Source organism: Melospiza georgiana, chromosome 30 (assembly GCF_028018845.1).
Source record: "Melospiza georgiana isolate bMelGeo1 chromosome 30, bMelGeo1.pri, whole genome shotgun sequence".
In the NCBI taxonomy this organism is placed as follows: Eukaryota; Metazoa; Chordata; class Aves; order Passeriformes; family Passerellidae; genus Melospiza; species Melospiza georgiana.
The window spans coordinates 107,750-128,900 of NC_080459.1; the positions used below are offsets into that span (position 1 = coordinate 107,750).

Below are 21,151 nucleotides of genomic sequence, written 5' to 3' on the forward strand. Positions count from 1 at the left end.
GCACCCAATTGGGACGTGCCAGAGACTCACCTGGGTGCCCACTGGGGACAGGTGAGCTCACCTGGGCACCCAATGGGGCTCACCTGGGTACCCAAGAAGGACAGGTGAGCTCACCTGGGCACCCATCTGGGACAGGTGAGCTCACCTGGGCACCCAACGGGGCTCACCTGGGCACCAGGAGCTCACCTGGGAATACCTGAGCACCAGGAGCTCACCTGGGCACCCAATGGGGCTCACCTGGGCACACCAGGTGAGCTCACCTGAGGGTGCCACAGGCTCACCTGGGGGCATCAGGTGCTCACCTGAGGGTGCCGGGGTCACACCTGAGGGTGCTGGAGTCACACCTGCGGTCACACCTGGAACATAGAACGGGGAGGGGTGAGCTCACCTGGGCACACCTGGGGCTCACCTGGGCACCCAATGGAGCTCACCTGGGCACACCTGGGCACCCAATGGGGACAGGTGAGCTCACCTGGGCACACCCGGGGCTCACCTGGGCACCCGGGACTCACCTGAGGGTTCCAGAGTTGCACCTGAGGGCGTCACGGCCGCACCTGGGGGCACACCTGGAACGCGGAACACGGACAGGTGAGCTCACCTGGGCACCCAATGGGGCACACCTGGGCACCCCTGGGCTCACCTGGGCACACCTGGGGCACACCTGGGCACCCAATGGAGCTCACCTGGGCATGCCAAGGGCACACCTGGGCACCCAATGGGCACAGGTGAGCTCACCTGGGCACACCTGGGGCACACCTGGGTGCGGAGAGGTGGGAGGTCTCACCTGTGTGACCCCTCCCCCCTCACCTGGCCCCTCCCCCCTCACCTGTCCGACCCCTCCCCCCTCACCTGCCCCTCCCCCTCACCTGGCCCCTCCCCCCTCACCTGTCTGACCCCTCCCCCCTCACCTGACCCCTCCCCCCTCACCTGTCTGACCCCTCCCCCTCCCCGCCCCTCCCCCACCCACCGCAGAGCCCCCACAGGTGCAGGAGCAGCCCCAGGTGAGCGCCCAGGTGAGGGCGGCCCCCAATCCTCATGGCAGCTGAGGGGCACAGGTGGGCACAGGTGGGCACAGGTGGGTCCGGGTGGGCTCAGGTGGGCACAGGTGGGCACAGGTGGGCACAGGTGAGTCCAGATCAGCTCAGGTGGGTCCAGGTGTGTCCAGGTGGGTTCAGGTGGGTTCAGGTGGGCACAGGTGAGTCCAGATGAGTCCAGATCAGCTCAGGTGAGTTCAGGTGGGCTCAGGTGGGCTCAGGTGGGTTCAGGTGGGTCCAGGTGGGTCCGGGTGAGCCCAGGTGGGTCCAGGTGGGCTCAGGTGAATCCAGGTGGGTCCGGGTGAGCTCAGGTGGGTCCAGGTGGGTTCAGGTGGGCTCAGGTGGTCACCAGGGAGAGGGGCGGGGTCACCTGGAGGGGGAGGGGCAGGCTCAGGTGAGGCTCAGGTGAGCTCAGGTGAGCTCAGGTGAGGCCTCAGGACAGGCTGAGCTGGGGCACAGGTGAGGGGGGGGGAGGGGACAGGTGAGGGGGGGGGAGGGGACAGGTGAGTTTAAGATCCCCCCCCCCAACTGAACCAGGTGTCTGCTCCCAGGTGTGTCCCCATCCCCAGGTGTGTCCCCATCCCCAGGTGACCCCAGAAGCCCCCCCAGGTGTGCCCAGGTGTGCCCCCCCCATGTCTCCACCTGCTGAGCGTTACCTGCCCCCTTCCCCAGGTGTGTCCCCATGTCCCTGCAGGTGAGCGTTACCTGTCCCCAGGTGCCCCCAGGTGTGCCCAGGTGTGCCCAGGTGTCCCCACGTCCCCCCAGGTGTGCCCCTCTCCCCCAGGTGTGCATTGCCTGTCCCCAGGTGTGTCCCAGGTGCCCCCAGGTGTGCCCCTGTCTCCCCCAGGTGTCCCCATGTCCCCCCAGGTGTTTGTTACCTGTCCCCAGGTGTGCCCAGGTGTGCCCAGGTGTCCCTTTGTCTGTCCCAGCTGCCCCCAGGTACCCGCAGGAACCCCCCGGGTGCCCCCAGGTGTGCCCAGGTGTGCCCAGGTGTCCCCTTGTGCCCCCAGGTGTGCCCCTGTCCCCCAGGTGTTCATTACCTGTCCCCAGGTACCCCCCAGGTGCCCCCAGGTGTGCCCAGGTGTGTCCCAGGTGTCCCCAGGTGTGTCTGTCTGTCCCCAGGTGCCCCCAGGTGTGTCCCAGGTGTGCCCAGGTGTCCCCATGTCCCCCCAGGTGTGTCTGTCTGGCCCCAGGTGCCCCCCGGTGAGCGTCAGCTGTCCCCAGGTACCCCCCAGGTGCCCCCAGGTGTGCCCAGGTGTGTCCCCATGTCCCTCCAGGTGAGCGCTGTCTGTCCCCAGGTGCCCCCAGGTGTCCCCAGGTGTGCCCACGTCCCCCCAGGTGTCCCCACCTGTCCCCAGGTGTTCATTACCTGGCCCCAGGTGTCCCCCTGGCCCCAGGTGTGCATTGCCTGTCCCCAGGTGTGTCCCAGGTGCCCCCAGGTGTGTCCCAGGTGCCCCCAGGTGTGCCCCAGGTGCCCCCAGGTGTGCCCCCGTCTCCCCCAGGTGTCCCCATGTCCCCCCAGGTGTTTGTTACCTGTCCCCAGGTGTGCCCAGGTGTGCCTAGGTGTGTCCCAGCTGTGCCCACGTCCCCCCAGGTACCCCCCAGGTCCCTCCAGGTGTGTCCCTGTCCCCAGGTGCCCCCAGGTGTGTCCCAGGTGTCCCCTTGTGCCCCCAGGTGTGCCCCATGTGCCCCCAGGTGAGCATTACCTGTCCCCAGGTACCCCCCAGGTGCCCCCAGGTGTGCCCAGGTGTGCCCCATGTGCCCCCAGGTGTGTCTGTCTGTCCCCAGGTGCCCCCAGGTGTGTCCCAGGTGTGCCCACGTCCCCCCAGGTGTCCTCACCTGTCTCCAGGTGTGTCTGTCTGTCCCCAGGTGCCCCCAGGTGTGTCCCAGGTGCCCCCAGGTGTTCGTTACCTGTCCCCAGAGGTCCCCATGCCCCCCCAGGTGAGCGTTACCTGTCCCCCAGGTGTGTCCCTGTGCCCCCAGGTGAGCATTACCTGCTCCCAGGTGCCCCCAGGTGTCCCCCTGTCCCCCCCAGGTGTTTGTTACCTGTCCCCAGGTGTGCCCAGGTGTGTCCCAGCTGTGCCCCCAGGTGAGCATCACCTGTCCCCAGGTACCCCCCAGGTGCCCCCAGGTGAGAGTCACCTGTCCCCAGGTGTGCCCAGATACCCCCAGGTGTGCCCCAGGTGCCCCCAGGTGTGCCCCCGTCTCCCCCAGGTGTCCCCCTGTCCCCCCAGGTGTTCGTTACCTGTCCCCAGGTGTGCCCAGGTGTCCCTTTGTCTGTCCCAGCTGCCCCCAGGTACCCACAGGAACCCCCCGGGTGCCCCCAGGTGTGCCCAGGTGTGCCCAGGTGCCCCCAGGTGAGCGTCACCTGTCCCCAGGTGCCCCCCAGGTGTGTCCCAGGTGTGCCCAGGTGTCCCCATGTCCCCCCAGGTGTGCCCCTGTGCCCCCAGGTGAGCATTACCTGTCCCCAGGTACCCCCCAGGTGCCCCCAGGTGTGCCCAGGTGTGCCCCATGTGCCCTCAGGTGTGTCTGTCTGCCCCCAGGTGCCCCCAGGTGTGTCCCAGGTGCCCCCATGTGAGCATTGCCTGTCCCCAGGTGTGCCCAGGTGTGCCCAGGTGTTCCCCACCTGTCCCCAGGTGTTCATTACCTGTCCCCAGGTGTGTCTGTCTGTCCTCAGGTGTCCCTTACCTGTCCCCAGGTGTGTCTGTGTGTCCCCAGGTGTGTCTGTGTGTCCCCAGGTGTGTCCCATGTGTGCCCAGGTGTCCCCACCTCCCCCCAGGTGTCCCTTACCTGTCCCCCAGGTGTGTCTGTCTGTCCCCAGGTGTCCCTTACCTGTCCCCAGGTGTGTCTGTGTGTCTGTGTGTCTGTCTGTCCCCCCCAGGTGTGTCTGTCTGTCTGTCTGTCCCCAGCTGTGTCTGTCTGTCCCCCCCAGGTGTGTCTGTCTGTCTGTCTGTCCCCCAGGTGTGCCGTTTCTCACCTGTCCCCTCAGGTGTCCCCGTTGTTCCGTTCCCGCAGCGGCTCCGAGCAAACCCCGCCCCTCCCCCCCTCGTGACCCCTGAGGTGACCCCGGGGCGGGGCGGGGTCAGCCGAGGGGGCGGGGTCACGTGGGAAAGGGGGCGGGGTCCGCTGGGGGTCGGGGCGCCATTGGAGAAGGGGCGGGGCCAGCCGTAGGAAGGGGCGGGGTTAAGAGGGGCGGGGTCAGCCGTAGGAAGGGGCGGGGTTACGAGGGGGCGGGGCCACCCGGAGGGGCGGGGCGAGGTCAGCTGGGGTGGGCGGAGTTACGGGGGCAGCGGACAAGGGGGAGGGGCCACGTGGAAAAAGGGGCGGGGTCAGCTGGAGTGAGGGGGCGGGGTCACCGGGGGGGCGGGGTCACATCGTAGAAAGGGTGGGGTCTGCTGGGGGGAGGGGTTGCATTGAGGGGGCGGGGTCACGGCGGGGGCGGGGTCACGGTGTGGGGGAGGGGTCACATGAAGGGGGCGGGGTCACGGTGGGAGGGGTCACGTGGGGGGTGGTGTCATGGGGGGAGGGGTCACCGGGAGGGAAAGGGGGGCGGGGGTCCCGGTACGGGGGAGGGGCCACCTGAAGGGGGCGGGGTCACGTGGGGGGTGGAGTCACGGCGGGGGCGGGGTCACGGTATGGGGGAGGGGCCACCGGAAGGGGGCGGGGTCTCGGGGGGTGGGGGAGGGGCGGTGCCCGGGCCTCACCTGCGGCCATGGCGGCTCCAGGTGCGCTCACCTGGGGGGGGCTCCTGGGGCTGCTGCACCTGGCCGGTGAGTGACGTCATCGGGGCAAGGGGGTACCCCAAAATCGGGGGGGAGTTATCCCAAAATTCGGGGATTTTAGCCCAAAACTGGGGGGGAGTTATCCGAAAATTGGGGGATTTTAGCCCAAAATATTCAGTGATTTTATCACAAAATTCAGGGATTTTATCCCAAAATTGGGGGGGATTTATCCAAAAAATTGGGGGATTTTAGCCCAAAATTGGGGGGGGAGTTATCCAAAAATTGGGGGATTTGAGCCCAAAATATTCGGGGTTTTTGTCCCAAAATTCAACGATTTTATCCCAAAACTGGGGGGATTTATCCCAAAATTGGTGAGCAGTTATCCCAAAATTCAGGGATTTTAGCCCAAAATTGGGGGGGAGTTATCAAAAAATTGGGGAATTTTATCCCAGAATTGGGGGGGGAGTTATCAAAAAATTGGGGGATTTGAGCCCAATATATTCGGGGATTTTATCCCAAAATTGGAGGGGTTTTATCCAAAAGTTAGGGGGTTTTACCCCAAAATTCGGGAATTTTATCCCCCAAATTCGGGGATTTTATGCCAAAATATTTGGGAATTTTATCCCAAAATTAAGGGAGTTTATCCCAAAACTGGGGGGGGGGATTAATCCCAAAAAATCAGGGATTTTACCCCCCAAAAATTTGGGATTTAATCCCAAAATTTCGGGAATTTTATCAAAATTTGGAGGATTTTATCCCGAAATTGGGCGGTTTATTCCAAATTTGAGGGATTTTTATCCCAAAACTGGGGGGTTTTATCCAAAAAATTCAGAGATTTTATCCCCAAAATTGGGTGATTTTATTCCCCAGAATTCAGGAATTTTATCCCCACAAAAATTCAGATTTTGGGGCAAAAATGCGGAGATTTCATCCCAAAAAATTGGGGGATTTCATCCTCAAATTGGAGGATTTTATGCCCAAAAAATTCAGGAATTTGGGGCCAAAATTTGGAAATTTTCCACCAAAATTTGGAGATTTTTATCCCCAAAATTTCTGCGATTTGAGGCCAAAATTCAGGGATTCGATCCTAAAACACTCCAGGATTTTATCCCAAAAATTTGAGAGATTTTATCCCAGAAAATTCAGATATTTTATCCAAAATTGGGGGATTGTATCCCAAAAACAAATCAAGGATTTTGGGCCAAAATTCAGGAATTTTATGAAAAAAAATTGTGATTTTTATCCCAAAACTGGGGGATTTGATCCCAAAAATTTGGAGATTTTATTCCCCCAAAAATTCAGGATTTGGGACCAAAATTCAGGGATTTTATCCCAAAAGAATTCAGGATTTGAGTCCAAAATTCGGAGATTTGAGCCGAAACAATTCTGGGATTTAATCCCGAAATTCCTGAATTTTATCCCCCCAAAAATTTGGGGATTTCTCCTCAAAAAAAAAAAAAAAAAAAAAATCAGGATTCGGGGCCAAAATTCAGGAATTTTATCCCAAAACTGGGAAATTTTACCCCAAAATTCAGGAATTTCATCCACAAAAAAAAAAATCGAGGGATTTTATCCCCAAAATTCCCATTTTTAACCCCAAAATTCAGGACTTTTTTCCCCAAAATTCCCATTTTTAACCCCAAAATTCAGGACTTTTTTCCCAAAAATTCCCATTTTTTCCCCTCCCCCCCATTCCCCTCCCCCATTCCCAAATTCCGGGAATTTCCCTTTTCCCGCCCATTTTTTTTTTTCCCGGGAATTCCGCCCCGCCCCCGCCCTTGGGCCCCGATCGATTTTTGGGGGCAAATTCCGCGATTTTGGGGCCCCCGCGCGACCTTCGGCCTCTCCCGGATCCCGAATTCCTGAAATCCCGAATTTCCCAGAATTTCCCAGAATTCCCAGAATTCCCCTCCTCCTTTCTCCCCTTTTCCCCCCAAATTTTCCCGATTTTTTCCCCCCAAATTTTCCCAATTTTTCCGTGATTTTTCTCCCCCTTTCCCCCCAATTTTCCCAATTTTCCCCAAAATTTTCCCATTATTTCCCCTTCTTTTACCCAAATTTTCCACCAAATTTTCTAATTTTTTTCTTCAAAATTTTCCTGATTTTTTCCCTGATTTTTCCCCTCCTTTTCCCCAATTTTTCTCTTTCCTTCCCCTCTTTCCCCCCAATTTTCCCCCAATTTTTTTCCCAAATTTTATCCGATTTTCCCCAGTTTTTCTCCTCCCTTCCCCCACTTTCCCCCCCTTTTTCCCTCAATTTTTTTCCCAAATTTTCCCCAATTTTCCCAAAGTTCCCCTTCCCTTTTCCCGAATTTTTTTTCCTCCAATTTTCCACCTCCTTTTTCCCAGATTTTCCCACAATTTTTTCCCACAATTTTTTCCCGATTTTTCCCAATTTTTCTCCTCCCTTCCCTCTTTCCCCCCCCCCTCTTTCCTCCCAGTTTTTCCCAAATTTTCCCGATTTTCCCCCAGAATTCCGGGCTTTCCTCTCCCCCATTTCCCCCATTTTTTTCCCATTTTTTCCCAATTTTACCCCAATTTCCCCCCCCTTTTTTCCCCAAATTTTCTCCTCTTTCCCAATTTTTTCCCATTTTCCCAAATTTTCTTCTCCTCTTTCCCAAAATTTTCTCAAATTTCCCCCAATTTCCCCCCAATTTTCCCAATTTTTTTCCCACTTTTTCTCAATTACCTCGCTTTTTACCAATTTTCCCAATTTTCCCCAAATTTTATTCTCCCTTTCCCCGATTTTTCCCCCTTTTCCCCTCTTTTTTCCCCATTTTCCTTCCCTTTTTCCATTCCCCCAACCCCCTCACCTGTCCATGCTCACCTGTGCACACCTGTGCACACCTGGGCTCACCTGGGCACACCTGTGCACACCTGTGCTCACCTGGGCACACCTGGGCACACCTGGGCACACCTGTGCACACCTGTGCTCACCTGGGCACACCTGGGCACACCTGTCCATGCTCACCTGTGCACACCTGTGCTCACCTGGGCACACCTGGGCACACCTGTCCATGCTCACCTGGGCACACCTGGGCACACCTGGGCACACCTGGGCACACCTGTCCATGCTCACCTGGGCACACCTGGGCACACCTGGGCACACCTGGGCACACCTGTCCATGCTCACCTGGGCACACCTGGGCACACCTGGGCACACCTGTCCATGCTCACCTGAGCTCACCTGTCCTGTACCTGACCCTCCCCCAGCTCACCTGAGCTCACCTGTCCTTTCTCTTTCCCACAGGTGTGCTGTGCACAGGTGAGTCTGAACAGGTGTGCGCAGGTGTGCACAGGTGAGCATGGACAGGTGTGCTCAGGTGAGTCTGAACAGGTGTGAACAGGTGTGCGCAGGTGAGCATGGACAGGTGTGCACAGGTGAACACAGGTGTTCATGAACAGGTGTGCACAGACAGGTGTGCGCAGGTGAGCACAAGTGAGCATGGACAGGTGTGCTCAGGTGAGTCTGAACAGGTGTGCACAGGTGAGCATGGACAGGTGTGCACAGGTGTGGACAGGTGAGCACGGACAGGTGAGCACAGGTGAGCATGGACAGCTGTGCTCAGGTGAGTCTGAACAGGTGTGCACAGACAGGTGTGCACAGGTGTGCACAGGTGTGCATGGACAGGTGAACACAGGTGAGCACGGACAGGTGTGTGCAGGTGTGCACGGGTGAGCACAGACAGGTGTGCACAGGTGTGCACAGGTGTTCATGGACAGGTGTGCACAGACAGGTGTGCACAGGTGTGCACAGGTGAGCATGGACAGGTGTGCACAGGTGAGTCTGAACAGGTGAGCACAGGTGAGCATGGACAGGTGTGTGCACAGGTGAGCACGGACAGGTGTGCACAGACAGGTGAGCACAGGTGAGCACAGGTGTGCATGGACAGGTGTGTGCACAGGTGTGCATGGACAGGTGAGCACAGACAGGTGTGCACAGACAGGTGTGCACAGACAGGTGTGCAGAGGTGAGCCCAGGTGTGCATGGACAGGTGTGCACAGGTGTGCACAGGTGAGCACAGGTGAGCACAGGTATGGAGAGGTGTGCATGGACAGGTGTGTGCACAGGTGAGCATGGACAGGTGTGCTCAGGTGAGTCTGAACAGGTGTGCACAGGTGAGCATGGACAGGTGAACACAGGTGAGCATGGACAGGTGTGCACAGACAGGTGTGCACAGGTGAGCCCAGGTGTGCATGGACAGGTGAGCACAGCTGAGCACGGACAGGTGTGCTCAGGTGTGCTCAGGTGTGCTGTGTGCAGGTGAGTGGGCATGTGAGACATGGACAGGTGTGAGGGACTGGCAGGTGTGCACAGGTGTGCATGGACAGGTGAGCACAGGTGAGCACAGGTGAGCACAGACAGGTGTGCACAGGTGTGCATGGACAGGTGAGCACAGGTGAGCACAGGTGAGCACAGACAGGTGTGCACAGGTGTGCATGGACAGGTGTGCTCAGGTGAGCACAGGTGAGCACAGACAGGTGAGCTCAGGTGTGCATGGACAGGTGTGCTCAGGTGAGTCTGAACAGGCGAGCTCAGGTGAGCACTGATAGGTGTGCTCACGTACGGACAGGTGTGCACAGGTGTGCCCAGGTGTGCCCAGGTGTGCTCAGGTGTGCTCAGGTGTGTCCAAGTGTGTCCAGGTGTGCCCAGGTGTGCTCAGGTGTGTGTCCAGGTGTGCTCAGGTGTGTACAGGTGTGCCCAGGTGTGCCCAGGTGTGCTCAGGTGTGTCCAGGGGTGTGTCCAGATGTGTCCAGCTATGCACAGGTGTGTCCAGGTGTGCTCAGGTGTGCCCAGGTGTGCTCAGGGGTGTGTCCAGGTGTGCTCAGGGGTGTGCCCAGGTGTGCTCAGGTGTGCCCAGGTGTGCTCAGGTGTGCCCAGGTGTGCTCACCTGTGCCCCTCCCCTCTTTCCTTGCCCCGCAGGTGCCGATGCCCCGCTGCAGGTGCAGCCCCAGGTGCATCCACAGGGGAATCTCCAGGTGAGGGCACAGGTGGGGGCACAGGTAACACCACAGGTGAGGGCACAGGTGAGGGCACAGCGGATCCCCAGGTGTGTCCCCAGGTGTGTCCCCAGGTGTGTCCCCAGGTGTGTGTCCAGGTGAATCCCCAGGTGTGTCCCCAGGTGAATCCCCAGGTGTGTCCCCAGGTGTGTGTCCAGGTGAATCCCCAGGTGTGTGCCCAGGTGTGTGCCCAGGTGTGTCCCCACATCCCCAGGTGTGTCCCCAGGTGTGTCCCCAGGTGAATCCCCAGGTGTGTCCCCAGGTGTGTCCCCAGGTGTGTCCCCAGCTGTGTCCCCAGGTGTGTCCCCAGGTGGATGCCCAGGTCCGGAGCCCGGTAACAGCCCAGGTGTGCCCACAGGTGCACCCACACGGGGACGCCCCGGTGGAGCCGCAGGTGGAGCCTCAGGTGGGCGGCCGGGATCGGTTGAAGGTAAGGCCCCAGGTGTGCCCAGGTGTGCCCACAGGTGTGTCCTGGTGTGCCCCCAGGTACCCTCAGGTGTGCCCACCTGTCCCCAGTGTACCCCCAGCTGCCCCCAGGTGTGCCCAGGTGTGCCCAGGTGTGCCCACAGCTTCTCTCAGTGCCCCCAGGTGTGCCCATGTGCCCCCAGGTGCATCCCCAGGTGACCCCAGGTGTCCCTACCTGCCCCCAGGTGTGCCCAGGTGTGCCCACAGGTGCCCCCAGGTGTGCCCAGGTTCTCCTCAGGTGTGCCCACCTGTCCCCATCTGCCCCCAGGTGCTCCCAGGTGCCCTCAGGTGCCCTCAGGTGTGCCCAGGTGTGACCCAGGTGTGCCCAGGTGTGCCCAGGTGTGCTCCCAGGTGTCCCCATGTGACCCAGGTGTGCCCCCAGGTGTGCCCTCAGGTGCCCCCAGGTGCCCCCAGGTGTGCCCAGGTGTGTCCCCAGATATCCCCAGGTGTGCCCAGGTGTGGCTCACATATCCCCAGGTGCCCTCAGGTGTGCCCAGGTATCCCCAGGTGTGCCCAGGTGTGCCCTCAGGTGCCCCCAGGTGATCTCTAGTGCCCCCAGGTGTGCCCAGGTGTGTTCCCAAGTGCCCCCAGGTGTTCTCAGGTGCCCCCAGATGCCCCTAGGTGTGCCCAGGTGTGTCCCCAGATGTGCCCAGGTGTGTTCCCAGGTGTCCCCAGGTGTTCCCCAATTACCCCCGGTGTGTCCAGGTGTGACCCCAGTTGTGTCCCAGGTGTCCCCAATGTCCCCAGGTGTGTCCAGGTGTGTCCCCATCCCAGGTGTGTCCCCAGGTGACCCCAGGTGACCCCAGGTGAGCCCAGGTGAGCCCAGGTGTGTCCCCAGGTGTGTTCCCATTGTCCCCAGGTGTGTCCCCAGGTGTGTCCCCATCCCCAGGTGTGTCCCCAGGTGTGTCCCCATCCCCAGGTGTCCCCAGGTGTCCCCAGGTGTCCCCAGGTGTGTCTGAAGGTGTGTCCCCAGGTGTCCCCAGGTGTGACCCCAGGTGTGTCCCCAGGTTTCCCCAGGTGTGCCCCCAGGTGAGCCCAGGTGTGTCCCTGCAGGTGACTCCAGGTGTGTCCCCAGGTGACCCCAGGTGTGACCCCAGGTGTGTCCCCATCCCAGGTGTGTCCCCAGGTGTGACCCCAGGTGACCCCAGGTGTGTCCCGCAGGTGCGGTTGGTGAACGGCTCCTCCAGGTGCGTGGGCCGGGTGGAGGTGCTGCACAGGAACAGGTGGGGCACGGTCTGCGACGACACCTGGGACATGGCGGACGCACAGGTGAGACCGGGGACAGACACACCTGGGGACACACCTGGGGACAATGGGGACTCACCTGGGGACACACCTGGGACAGGTGGGGACACCTGGGGACAATGGGGACACACCTGGGACACACCTGGGGACACACCTGGGGACACACCTGGGGACACACCTGGGGATGGGAATACACCTGGGACACACCTGGGGACAATGGGGACTCACCTGGGGACACACCTGGGGACACACCTGGGACATGGCGGACGCACAGGTGAGCCCGGGGACACACACACCTGGGACACACCTGGGGACTCACCTGGGGACACACCTGGGACAGGGGGGGACACACCTGGGGATGGGAACACACCTGGGACATGGCGGACATGCAGGTGAGACCGGGGACAGACACACCTGGGGCACACCTGGGGATGGGGACACACCTGGGACATACCTGGGGACACACCTGGGGACAATGGGGACTCACCTGGGACACACCTGGGACAGGTGGGGACACCTGGGGACAATGGGGACACACCTGGGACACACCTGGGGACACACCTGGGGACACACCTGGGACATGGCGGACGCACAGGTGAGAACCTGGGGACAGACACACCTGGGACAGGTGGGGACAATGGGGACAATGGGGACACACCTGGGACACATCTGGGGATGGGAATACACCTGGGACATACCTGGGGACACACCTGGGGACAATGGGGACACACCTGGGACACACCTGGGACAGGTGGGGACACCTGGGGACAATGGGGACACACCTGGGACACACCTGGGGACACACCTGGGGACACACCTGGGACATGGCAGACGCACAGGTGAGACCGGGGACACACCTGGGACAGGTGGGGACACACCTGGGGACAATGGGGACACACCTGGGACACACCTGGGACACACCTGGGGACACACCTGGGGACAATGGGGACACACCTGGGACACACCTGGGGGTACCTGGGACAGGTGGGGACACCTGGGACATGGCAGACGCACAGGTGAGAACCTGGGGACACACCTGGGACAGGTGGGGATGGGGACACACCTGGGACACACCTGGGGACACACCTGGGACACACCTGGGACACACCTGGCGACACACCTGGGACACACCTGGGACACACCTGGGACACACCTGGGACACACCTGGGGACACACCTCGGATGGGGACGCACCTGGGGATATCCACAGACACACCTGGTGGATGCACAGGTGAGACTGGGGTGGGGGCACATCTGAGACACACCTGGGACAGGTGGGGACAATGGGGACACAGCTGGGGATATCCACAGACACACCTGGGACAGGTGGGACACACCTGGGACATGGCGGACGCACAGGGGACACAGCTGGGGACACCTAGGGGTACCTGGGCACACCTGGGCACACCTGGGGATATCCACAGACACACCTGAGACACACCTGGGCACATCTGGGACACACCTGGTGGTGGGGACACACCTGGGCACACCCAGGAACACCTGTGACACAGCTGGGCACACCTGAGACAGACCTGTGACACACCTGGACACACCTGGGCACACCTGAGACACACCTGGTGGTGGGAACACACCTGGGCTCACCTGGGGATATCCGCAGACACACCTGGGCACACCTGGGGCTGCCTGGATCACACCTGGGGACAATGGGGACACACCTGGGCTCACCTGGACACACCTGGGCACACCTGGGCACACCTGGGCACACCTGGGGACAATGGGCACACACCTGGGCTCACCTGGGCACACCTGGCTCTCACCCGTCCCCTCCCCCACAGGTGATCTGCCGCTCCCTGGGCTGCGGCTCCGCCCTGTCCGCCCCCGGCCACGCCCACTTCGGGCAGGGGGCGGGGCCGATCTGGCTGGACGGGACGCACTGCACAGGTGAGGAGCTCACCTTGGCCAGGTGCCGCCTGCACACCTGGGGACAGCACGACTGCGGGCACGGCGAGGACGCCGGCGCCGTGTGCTCAGGTGAGCACCTGCACAGGTGAGGGGACAGGTGAGGGACAGGTGAGGGGACAGGTGGGCTCAGGTGAGCACCTGGACAGGTGAGGAGACAGGTGAACACCTGGACAGGTGAGGGACAGCTCAGGTGAGGGACAGGTGAGGGACAGGTGAGAGACAGGTGAGGGGACAGGTGAGAATGGGGGACAGGTGAGCACTGGGGACAGGTGAGGACAGGTGAGGGGACAGGTGGGCTCAGGTGAGCGAGCACCTGGACAGGTGAGGGACAGCTCAGGTGAGGGACAGGTGAGGGGACAGCTCAGGTGAGCACCTGGACAGGTGAGGGGACAGGTGAGGGACAGGTGAGGGGACAGGTGAGCACCTGGACAGGTGAGGGACAGCTCAGGTGAGGGACAGGTGAGAATGGGGGACAGGTGAGCACTGGGGACAGGTGAGGACAGGTGAGGGGACAGGTGAGGGGGGACAGGTGAGGGGCAGGTGGGCTCAGGTGAGCAAGCACCTGGACAGGTGAGGGACAGGTGAGGGGCAGGTGAGACAGGTGGGCTCAGGTGAGCACCTGGACAGGTGAGGGACAGGTGTGCTCAGGTGGGGCTGGTGGGGCTCAGGTGAGGCTCAGGTGGGCACAGGTGAGCACCTGGACAGGTGAAGGACAGGTGGGACAGGTGAGCGCAGGTGAACATGGGGGACAGGTGGGACAGGTGAGGGGACAGCTCAGGTGGGCTCAGGTGAGCACCTGGACAGGTGAGGGGACAGGTGGGACAGGGACAGGTGCGCTCAGGTGCGCTCAGGTGGGGCTCAGGTGAGCTCGGATCGGCGCAGGTGAGAACAGGGGGAAAGCCGGGGCGGTTGGTGGGACAGGTGAGCTCAGGTGAGACCCAGGTGTGCTCAGGTGCGCCCAGGTGTGCCCAGGTGCCCCCCAGGTGCCCCCAGGTGAGCTCAGGTGATCTCAGGTGCTCTCAGGTGTGCTCAGATTCGCTCAGGTGCCCCCAGGTGCCCCCAGGTGCTCTCAGGTGCTCTCAGGTGCACCCAGGTGTGCCCAGGTGCCCCCAGGTGCCCCCAGATGCGCTCACCTGTCCCCACCTGTCCCCCCCCCGTGCAGGTGCGGATCCCCCCCAGGTGCGGCTGCGGGGCGGGGCCGGGCCCTGCTCGGGGCAGGTGCAGGTGCTGCTGAACCGCACCTGGCTGCAGGTGTGCGGCCTCACCTGGGGGCTGCCCGAGGCGCAGGTGCTGTGCCGGCAGCTGGGCTGCGGCCCCGCCCTCAGCGCACCTGCGGGGCCGCACCTGGAGCAGCCTCACCTGTCGGAGCCTCACCTGCCGGAGCCGCCTCACCTGCTGGAGCTCACCTGCCGGGGCTCGGAGCAGCTGCTGATCGAGTGCCCGAGGCTCCGCCCAGGTACCTGCGGCACAGGTGCGGTGGCCAACGTGGCGTGCGAGGAGCCGCCAGGTGAGGGGGGAAGGAGGGAGGGCGGGGTTACCTGGTCACACCTGTCCATCCCTCACCTGTCCCTCACCTGTCCATGTCTCACCTGTGTCTCTCTCACCTGTCCTCACCTGTCCCTCACCTGTCCATGTCTCACCTGTCCTTCACCTGTGTCTCACCTGCGTCTCACCTGTGTCCCTCACCTGTCCATGTCTCACCTGTCCTCACCTGTCCGTGTCTCACCTGTGTCTCTCTCACCTGTGTCTTACCCATCCCTCACCTGTCCATCCCTCACCTGTCCTTCACCTGTCCGTGTCTCACCTGTGTCCCTCACCTGTCCATCCCTCACCTGTCCCTCACCTGTCCGTGTCTCACCTGTGTCCCTCACCTGTCCATCCCTCACCTGTCCCTCACCTGTCTGTGTCTCACCTGCCCCTCACTGGCCTCACCTGTCCTGCCCATCTCTCACCTGTCCCACCTGTGTCTCACCTGTGTCCTGCCTGTGCCTCACCTGTCGCACCTGTGTCTCACCTGTGTCTCTCTCACCTGTCTCATTTGTGTTTCTCCCACCTGTCCCTCACCTGTCTCACCCGTCTGAATCTCACCTGTGCCTCTCTCACCTGTCCACATCTCACCTGTCTCACCTGTCTGTGTCTCACCTGTCTGTGTCTCACCTGTCCATCCCTCACCTCTCCCCTCACCTGTCCATCCCTCACCTGTGTCTCACCTGTCCCCCACCTGTATCTCACCTGTCCATCCCTCACCTGTCTGTTGGTCTCACCTGTCCATCCCTCACGTGTCCATCCCTCACCTGTCCACATCTCACCTGTCTGTCTCACCTGTCCATGTCTCACCTGTGTCTCACCTGTATCTCACCTACATCTCACCTGTCTCTCACCTGTCTCACCTGTCCATCCCTCACCTGTATCTCACCTGTCCCTCACCTGTATCTCACCTGTCCCTCACCTGTGTCTCACCTGTCTCCTCTACTGGTCCCACCCGCCTGTGTCTCACCTGCCGGTCTCACCTGTCTCTCTCTCACCTGTTCGTATCTCACCTGTTCATATCTCACCTCTCCGCGTCTCACCTGTCTCTCACCTGTGTCTCACCTGTATCTCACCCATATCTCACCTGTCTCTCACTCACCTGTGCATATCTCACCTGCCCATGTCTCACCTGCCCATGTCTCACCTGTATCTCACCTGTATCTCACCTGTCTATCATCTGTCTCTCACCTGTCTGTCACCGTGTCTCACCTGCGTCTCTCTCACCTGCCCATGTCTCACCTGTGTCTCACCTGTCTCTCACCTGCCCATCTCTCACCTGTCTGTCACCGTGTCTCACCTGTGTCTCTCTCACCTGCCCATGTCTCACCTGTGTCTCACCTGTCCCTCACCTGTCTATATCTCACCTGTGTCTCACCTGTCTCTCACCTGCCCATCTCTCACCTGTGTCTCACCTGTCTCACCTGTCCATATCTCACCTGTCCATGTCTCACCTGTCTCTCTCTCTCACCTGTCTATATCTCACCTGTCTCTCACCTGTCCCTCACCTGTCTCTCTAACCTGTCCATGTCTCACCCGTGTCTCACCTGTCCTTCACCTGTGTCTCACCTGCCACCTGTCTCACCTTTATCTCACCTGTCCATCTCACCTGCCCCTCACCCGTCTCACCTGTGTCTCACCCAAATCTCACCTGTGTCCCTTACCTGTCCGCGTCTCACCTGCTTCACCTGTCCGCGTCTCACCTGAGTTTCTCTCACCTGTCCGTGTCTCACCTGTGTCTCTGTCTCACCTGTCCGTGTCTCACCTGTGTCTCACCTTCTGTCTCACTCACCTGTATCTCCCCTGTCCCTCACCTGTGACCTCCTGTCCCCACCTGTCCTCACCTGTGTCTCTCCTGTCTCCCACCTGTATCTCACCTGTCCATGTCTCACCTGTCTCTCACCTGTCCATAACTCACCTGTCTCTCTCTCTCTCTCTCACCTGTGTCTCACCTCTCCATGTCTCACCTGTCTCTCACCTGTGTCTCACCTGTCTCTCTCTCTCACCTGTGTCTCACCTGTCCCTCACCTGTCTCTCTCTCTCACCTGTCCATATCTCACCTGTCTCTCTCTCTCTCACCCATATCTCACCCATCTCTCACCTGTCTCTCACTCACCTGTCCATATCTCACCTGTCCAAGTCTCACCTGTCCCTCACCTGTGTCTCACCTGTCTCCTCTACTGGTCCCACCCGCCTGTGTCTCACCTGCTGGTCTCACCTGTCTCTCTCTCACCTGTTCGTATCTCACCTCTCCGTGTCTCACCTGTCTATCACCTGTCCCTCACCTGTCCCTCACCTGTTTCTCATCTGTGTCTCATCTGTGTCTCACCTGTCCGTAACTCACCTGTGTCTCTCTCTCTCTCTCACCTGTGTCTCACCTGTCCATATCTCACCTGTCCATACTCACCTGTCCATGTCTCACCTGTGTCTCAACTGTCTCTCTCTTTCACCTGTCTCTCACCTTTCTCTCACCTTTCTCTCACCTGTCTCTCACCTGTATCTCACCTGTCCCTCACCTGTCCATATCTCACCTGTCCATGTCTCACCTTTGTCTCACCTGTCTCTCACCTGTGTCTCTCTCTCTCACCTGTGTCTCACCTGTCCCTCACCTGTCCATGTCTCACCTGTCTATATCTCACCTGTGTCTCACCTATCACCTGTCTCTCTCTCACCTGTCTCTCACCTGTCTATATCTCACCTGTCTATATCTCACCTGTCTCTCACCTGTGTCTCACCTGTCTCTCTCTCTCTCACCTGTCCATGTCTCACCTGTCTCTCACCTGTCCATGTCTCACCTGTCTCTCTCTCACCTGTCTATATCTCACCTGTCTCTCACCTGCCCGTGTCTCACCTGTCTCACCTGTCTCTGTCTCACCTGTGCAGCCCCGCCCGATCCGTGCCCTCTGCTGGGGGCGCTGCTGGGGGTGGGGGCGGGGCTCTGCGGGGCCCTGCTGGGCCTTTACCTGTGCGCCAGGTGCGCCAGGTGTGCCAGGGCTCCCCCCCCCCCACGGGGACGGACACGGCCAGGTACGGCTGGGGAACCCAAAAATCCCCAAAATCCCCCCAAAATCCCCCCAAAATCCCCAAAATTCCCCCCAAAATCCCCAAAATCCACCCAAAATCCCCCCCAAAATCCCCCCAAAATTCCTCCCAAAATCCCCAAAATCCACCCCAAAATTCCCCCCAAAATCCACCCCAAAAATTCCCCCCAAAATCCCCCCCAAAATCCCCCCAAAATCCCCCCAAAATCCACCCCAAAATTCCCCCAAAATCCCCAAAAATCCCCCCAAAATCCCCCAAATCCCCAAAATCCCCCCAAAATCCCCCAAATCCACCCCAAAATTCCCCCCCAAAATTCCCCCCAAAATCCCCCCAAAATTCCCCCAAAATCCCCCCAAATCCACCCCAAAATCCACCCCAAAATCCACCCCAAAATCCACCCCAAAATTCCCCCCAAAATCCCAAAAAATCCCCCCAAAATCCCCCCAAATCCCCAAAATCCCCCCAAAATCCCCCAAATCCACCCCAAAATCCACCCCAAAATCCACCCCAAAATCCACCCCAAAATTCCCCCAAAAATCCCCAAAATCCCCCCCAAAATTCCCCCAAAATTCCCCCAAAATTCCCCCCAAAATCCCCCAAAATCCCCAAAATCCCCAAAATCCACCCCAAAATTCCCCAAAAATTCCCCCAAAATTCCCCCAAAATTCCCCCCAAAATTCCCAAAATCCCCCCCAAAATCCACCCCAAAATCAACCCCAAAATTCCCCCAAAATCCCCAAAATCCACCCCAAAATCTACCCCAAAATTCCCCCAAAATCCCCAAAAATCCCCCCAAATCCCCCCCCAAAATCCCCCCAAAATTCCCCCAAAATTCCCCCCAAAATCCCCCCAAAATTCCCAAAATCCACCCCAAAATTCCCCCAAAATCCACCCCAAAATTCCCCCAAAATTTCCCCTAAATTCCCCCCAAAATTCTCCCCAAAATTCCCCCAAAATTCCCCCCAAACTCCCCCCCAAAATCTACCCCAAAATTCCCCCAAAATCCACCCCAAAATTCCCCCAAAATTCCCCCCACAATCCCCAAAATTCCCCCCAAAAATCCCCCCAAAATTCCCCCGAAATCCCCCCAAAATTCCTCCAAAACTCCCCCCCAAAATCCCCCCAAAATCCCCCCAAAATCCCCCCCAAAATCCCCCCCCACATCCCCAAAATTCCCACCAAAATTCCCCCAAAATTCCCCCCAAAAATCCCCCAAAACTCCCCCCCAAAATTCCCCCCAAAATCCCCAAAATCCACCCCAAAATTCCCCCCCAAAATTCCCCCAAAATCCCCCCAAAATTCTCCCCAAAATTCCCCCAAAATTCCCCCCAAAATCTACCCCAAAATCCACCCCAAAATTCCCCCAAAATTCCCAAAATCCACCCCAAAATTCCCTTAAAATTCCCCCCAAAATTCCCCCATAATCTACCCCAAATCCCCAAAATCCTCCCCAAAATTCCCCCAAAATTCCCCCCAAAACTCCCCCCAAAAATCCCCCCAAAAATCCCCAAAATCCACCCCAAAATTCCCCCAAAATTCCCCAAAACTCCCCCCCAAAATCCCCCAAAATCCCCCCAAAATCCCCCCCAAAATTCCCCCAACATCCCCCCCAAAATTCCCCCCAAAATTCCCCCAAAATCCCCCCCCAAAATCCAGCCCAAAATTCCCCCCAAAATTCCCCAAATTCACCCCAAAATTCCCCCAAAATCCACCCCAAAATCCTTCTCCAAATCCCCAAAAATTCCCCCCAAAATCCACCCAAAATTCCCCCCCAAATCCCCCAAATTCCCCCCAAATTCCCCCCAAAATCCACCCCAAAATTCTCCCAAAACTCCCCCCAAAATTCCCCCCAAAATCCCCCCAACATCCCCCCCAAAATCCCCAAAATCCACCCCAAAACCCCCAAAATCCACCACAAAATCCCTACAAAATCCCCAAAATCCACCCCAAAATTCCCCCAAAATTCCCCCCAAAATTCCCCCCAAAATCCCCCCAAAATCCACCCCAAAATTCCCCCAAAATTCCCCCCAAAATTCCCCCCAAAATCCCCAAAATCCACCCCAAAATTCCCCCAAAACTCCCCCCAAAATTCCCCCGAAATCCCCCCAAAATCCCCCCCAAATCCCCAAAATTCCCCCCAAAATCCACCCCAAAATTCCCCCAAAATTTCCCCCAAAATTCCCCCAAAATCCCCCCAAAATTCCCCCCAAAATCACCCCAAAATCCCCAAAATTCCCCCCAAAAATCCCCCAAAACTCCCCCCCAGAATTCCCCCCAAAATCCCCAAAATCCACCCCAAAATCCACCCCAAAATTCCCCCAAAATCCCCCCAAAATCCTCTCCCAAATCCCCAAAAATTCCCACCAAAATCCCCTCAAAATCCCCAAAATTCACCCCAAAATCCCCCAAATTCCCCTCAAGACCCCCCAAATCCCTCTCAGGACCCCCCGAATCCCCCCCAAATTCCCCCGGGGGTCTCTGGGGGGGGGTCCCGGGATATTTGGGGTGAATTTGGTGGGGTCCTGGGGGGGATCTGAGGGGGATTTGGGGGGTCCTGGGGGGATTTGGGGGGGATTTGGGGAATCCCGGGGGATTTTGGGGGGAATTTGGGGGGTCTTGGGGGGAATTCGGGAGATTTTGGGGGGTCCTGGGGGGGTTTTGGGGGGGATTTTGGGAATTTGGGGGTCCCTGGGGGGGGGTCCAGAGGAATTTGGGGGATTTTGGGGGGTCCTGAGGGGGATTTGGGGGGAATTTGGGGAATCCCGGGGGATTTTGGGGGGTCTGGGCGGGGGTATTGGGGTGAATTTGGGGGTCCCTGGGGGGGATCTGGGGGGGATTTTGGGGGGTCCAGAGGAATTTGGGGGAGATTTGAGGGGTCCCTGGGGGGGTCTTTGGGGGGAATTTTGGGGGGGATTTTGGGGGGTCCTGGGAGGTTTGGGGGGGGGATTTTGGGAATTTGGGGGTCCTGGGGAATTTGGGGGAGATTTTGGGGGGTCCTGGGGGGTTTTGGGGATGATTTTGGGATTTTGGGGGTCCCGGGGAGGTTTTGGGCTGGATTTGGGAGATTTTGGGGTCCTGGGAAGATTCTGGGGGTCCCTGAGGGGGTCTCGGGAAGGTTTTGGGGGGGAATTGGGGGGGATTTGGGGGGTCCTGGAGGGATTTGGGGGGGATTTGGGGGGTCCTGGGGGGATTTT

The 21,151-nt window shown here is 59.3% G+C and overlaps 1 protein-coding gene across 1 annotated transcript in view; it reads right to left on the reverse strand.

Annotated features, from left to right (window-relative positions):
* Nucleotides 1–21,043: 21,043 nt before the first annotated feature.
* Nucleotides 21,044–21,151, reverse strand: part of UBE2M (ubiquitin conjugating enzyme E2 M) — a 91,395-nt gene continuing 91,287 nt past the window's right edge. Inside the window, exon 7 of the mRNA XM_058042271.1 lies at nucleotides 21,044–21,056. The gene's annotated coding sequence lies outside the window, so the exon portion shown is untranslated. The remainder of the gene's footprint in view (nucleotides 21,057–21,151) is intronic.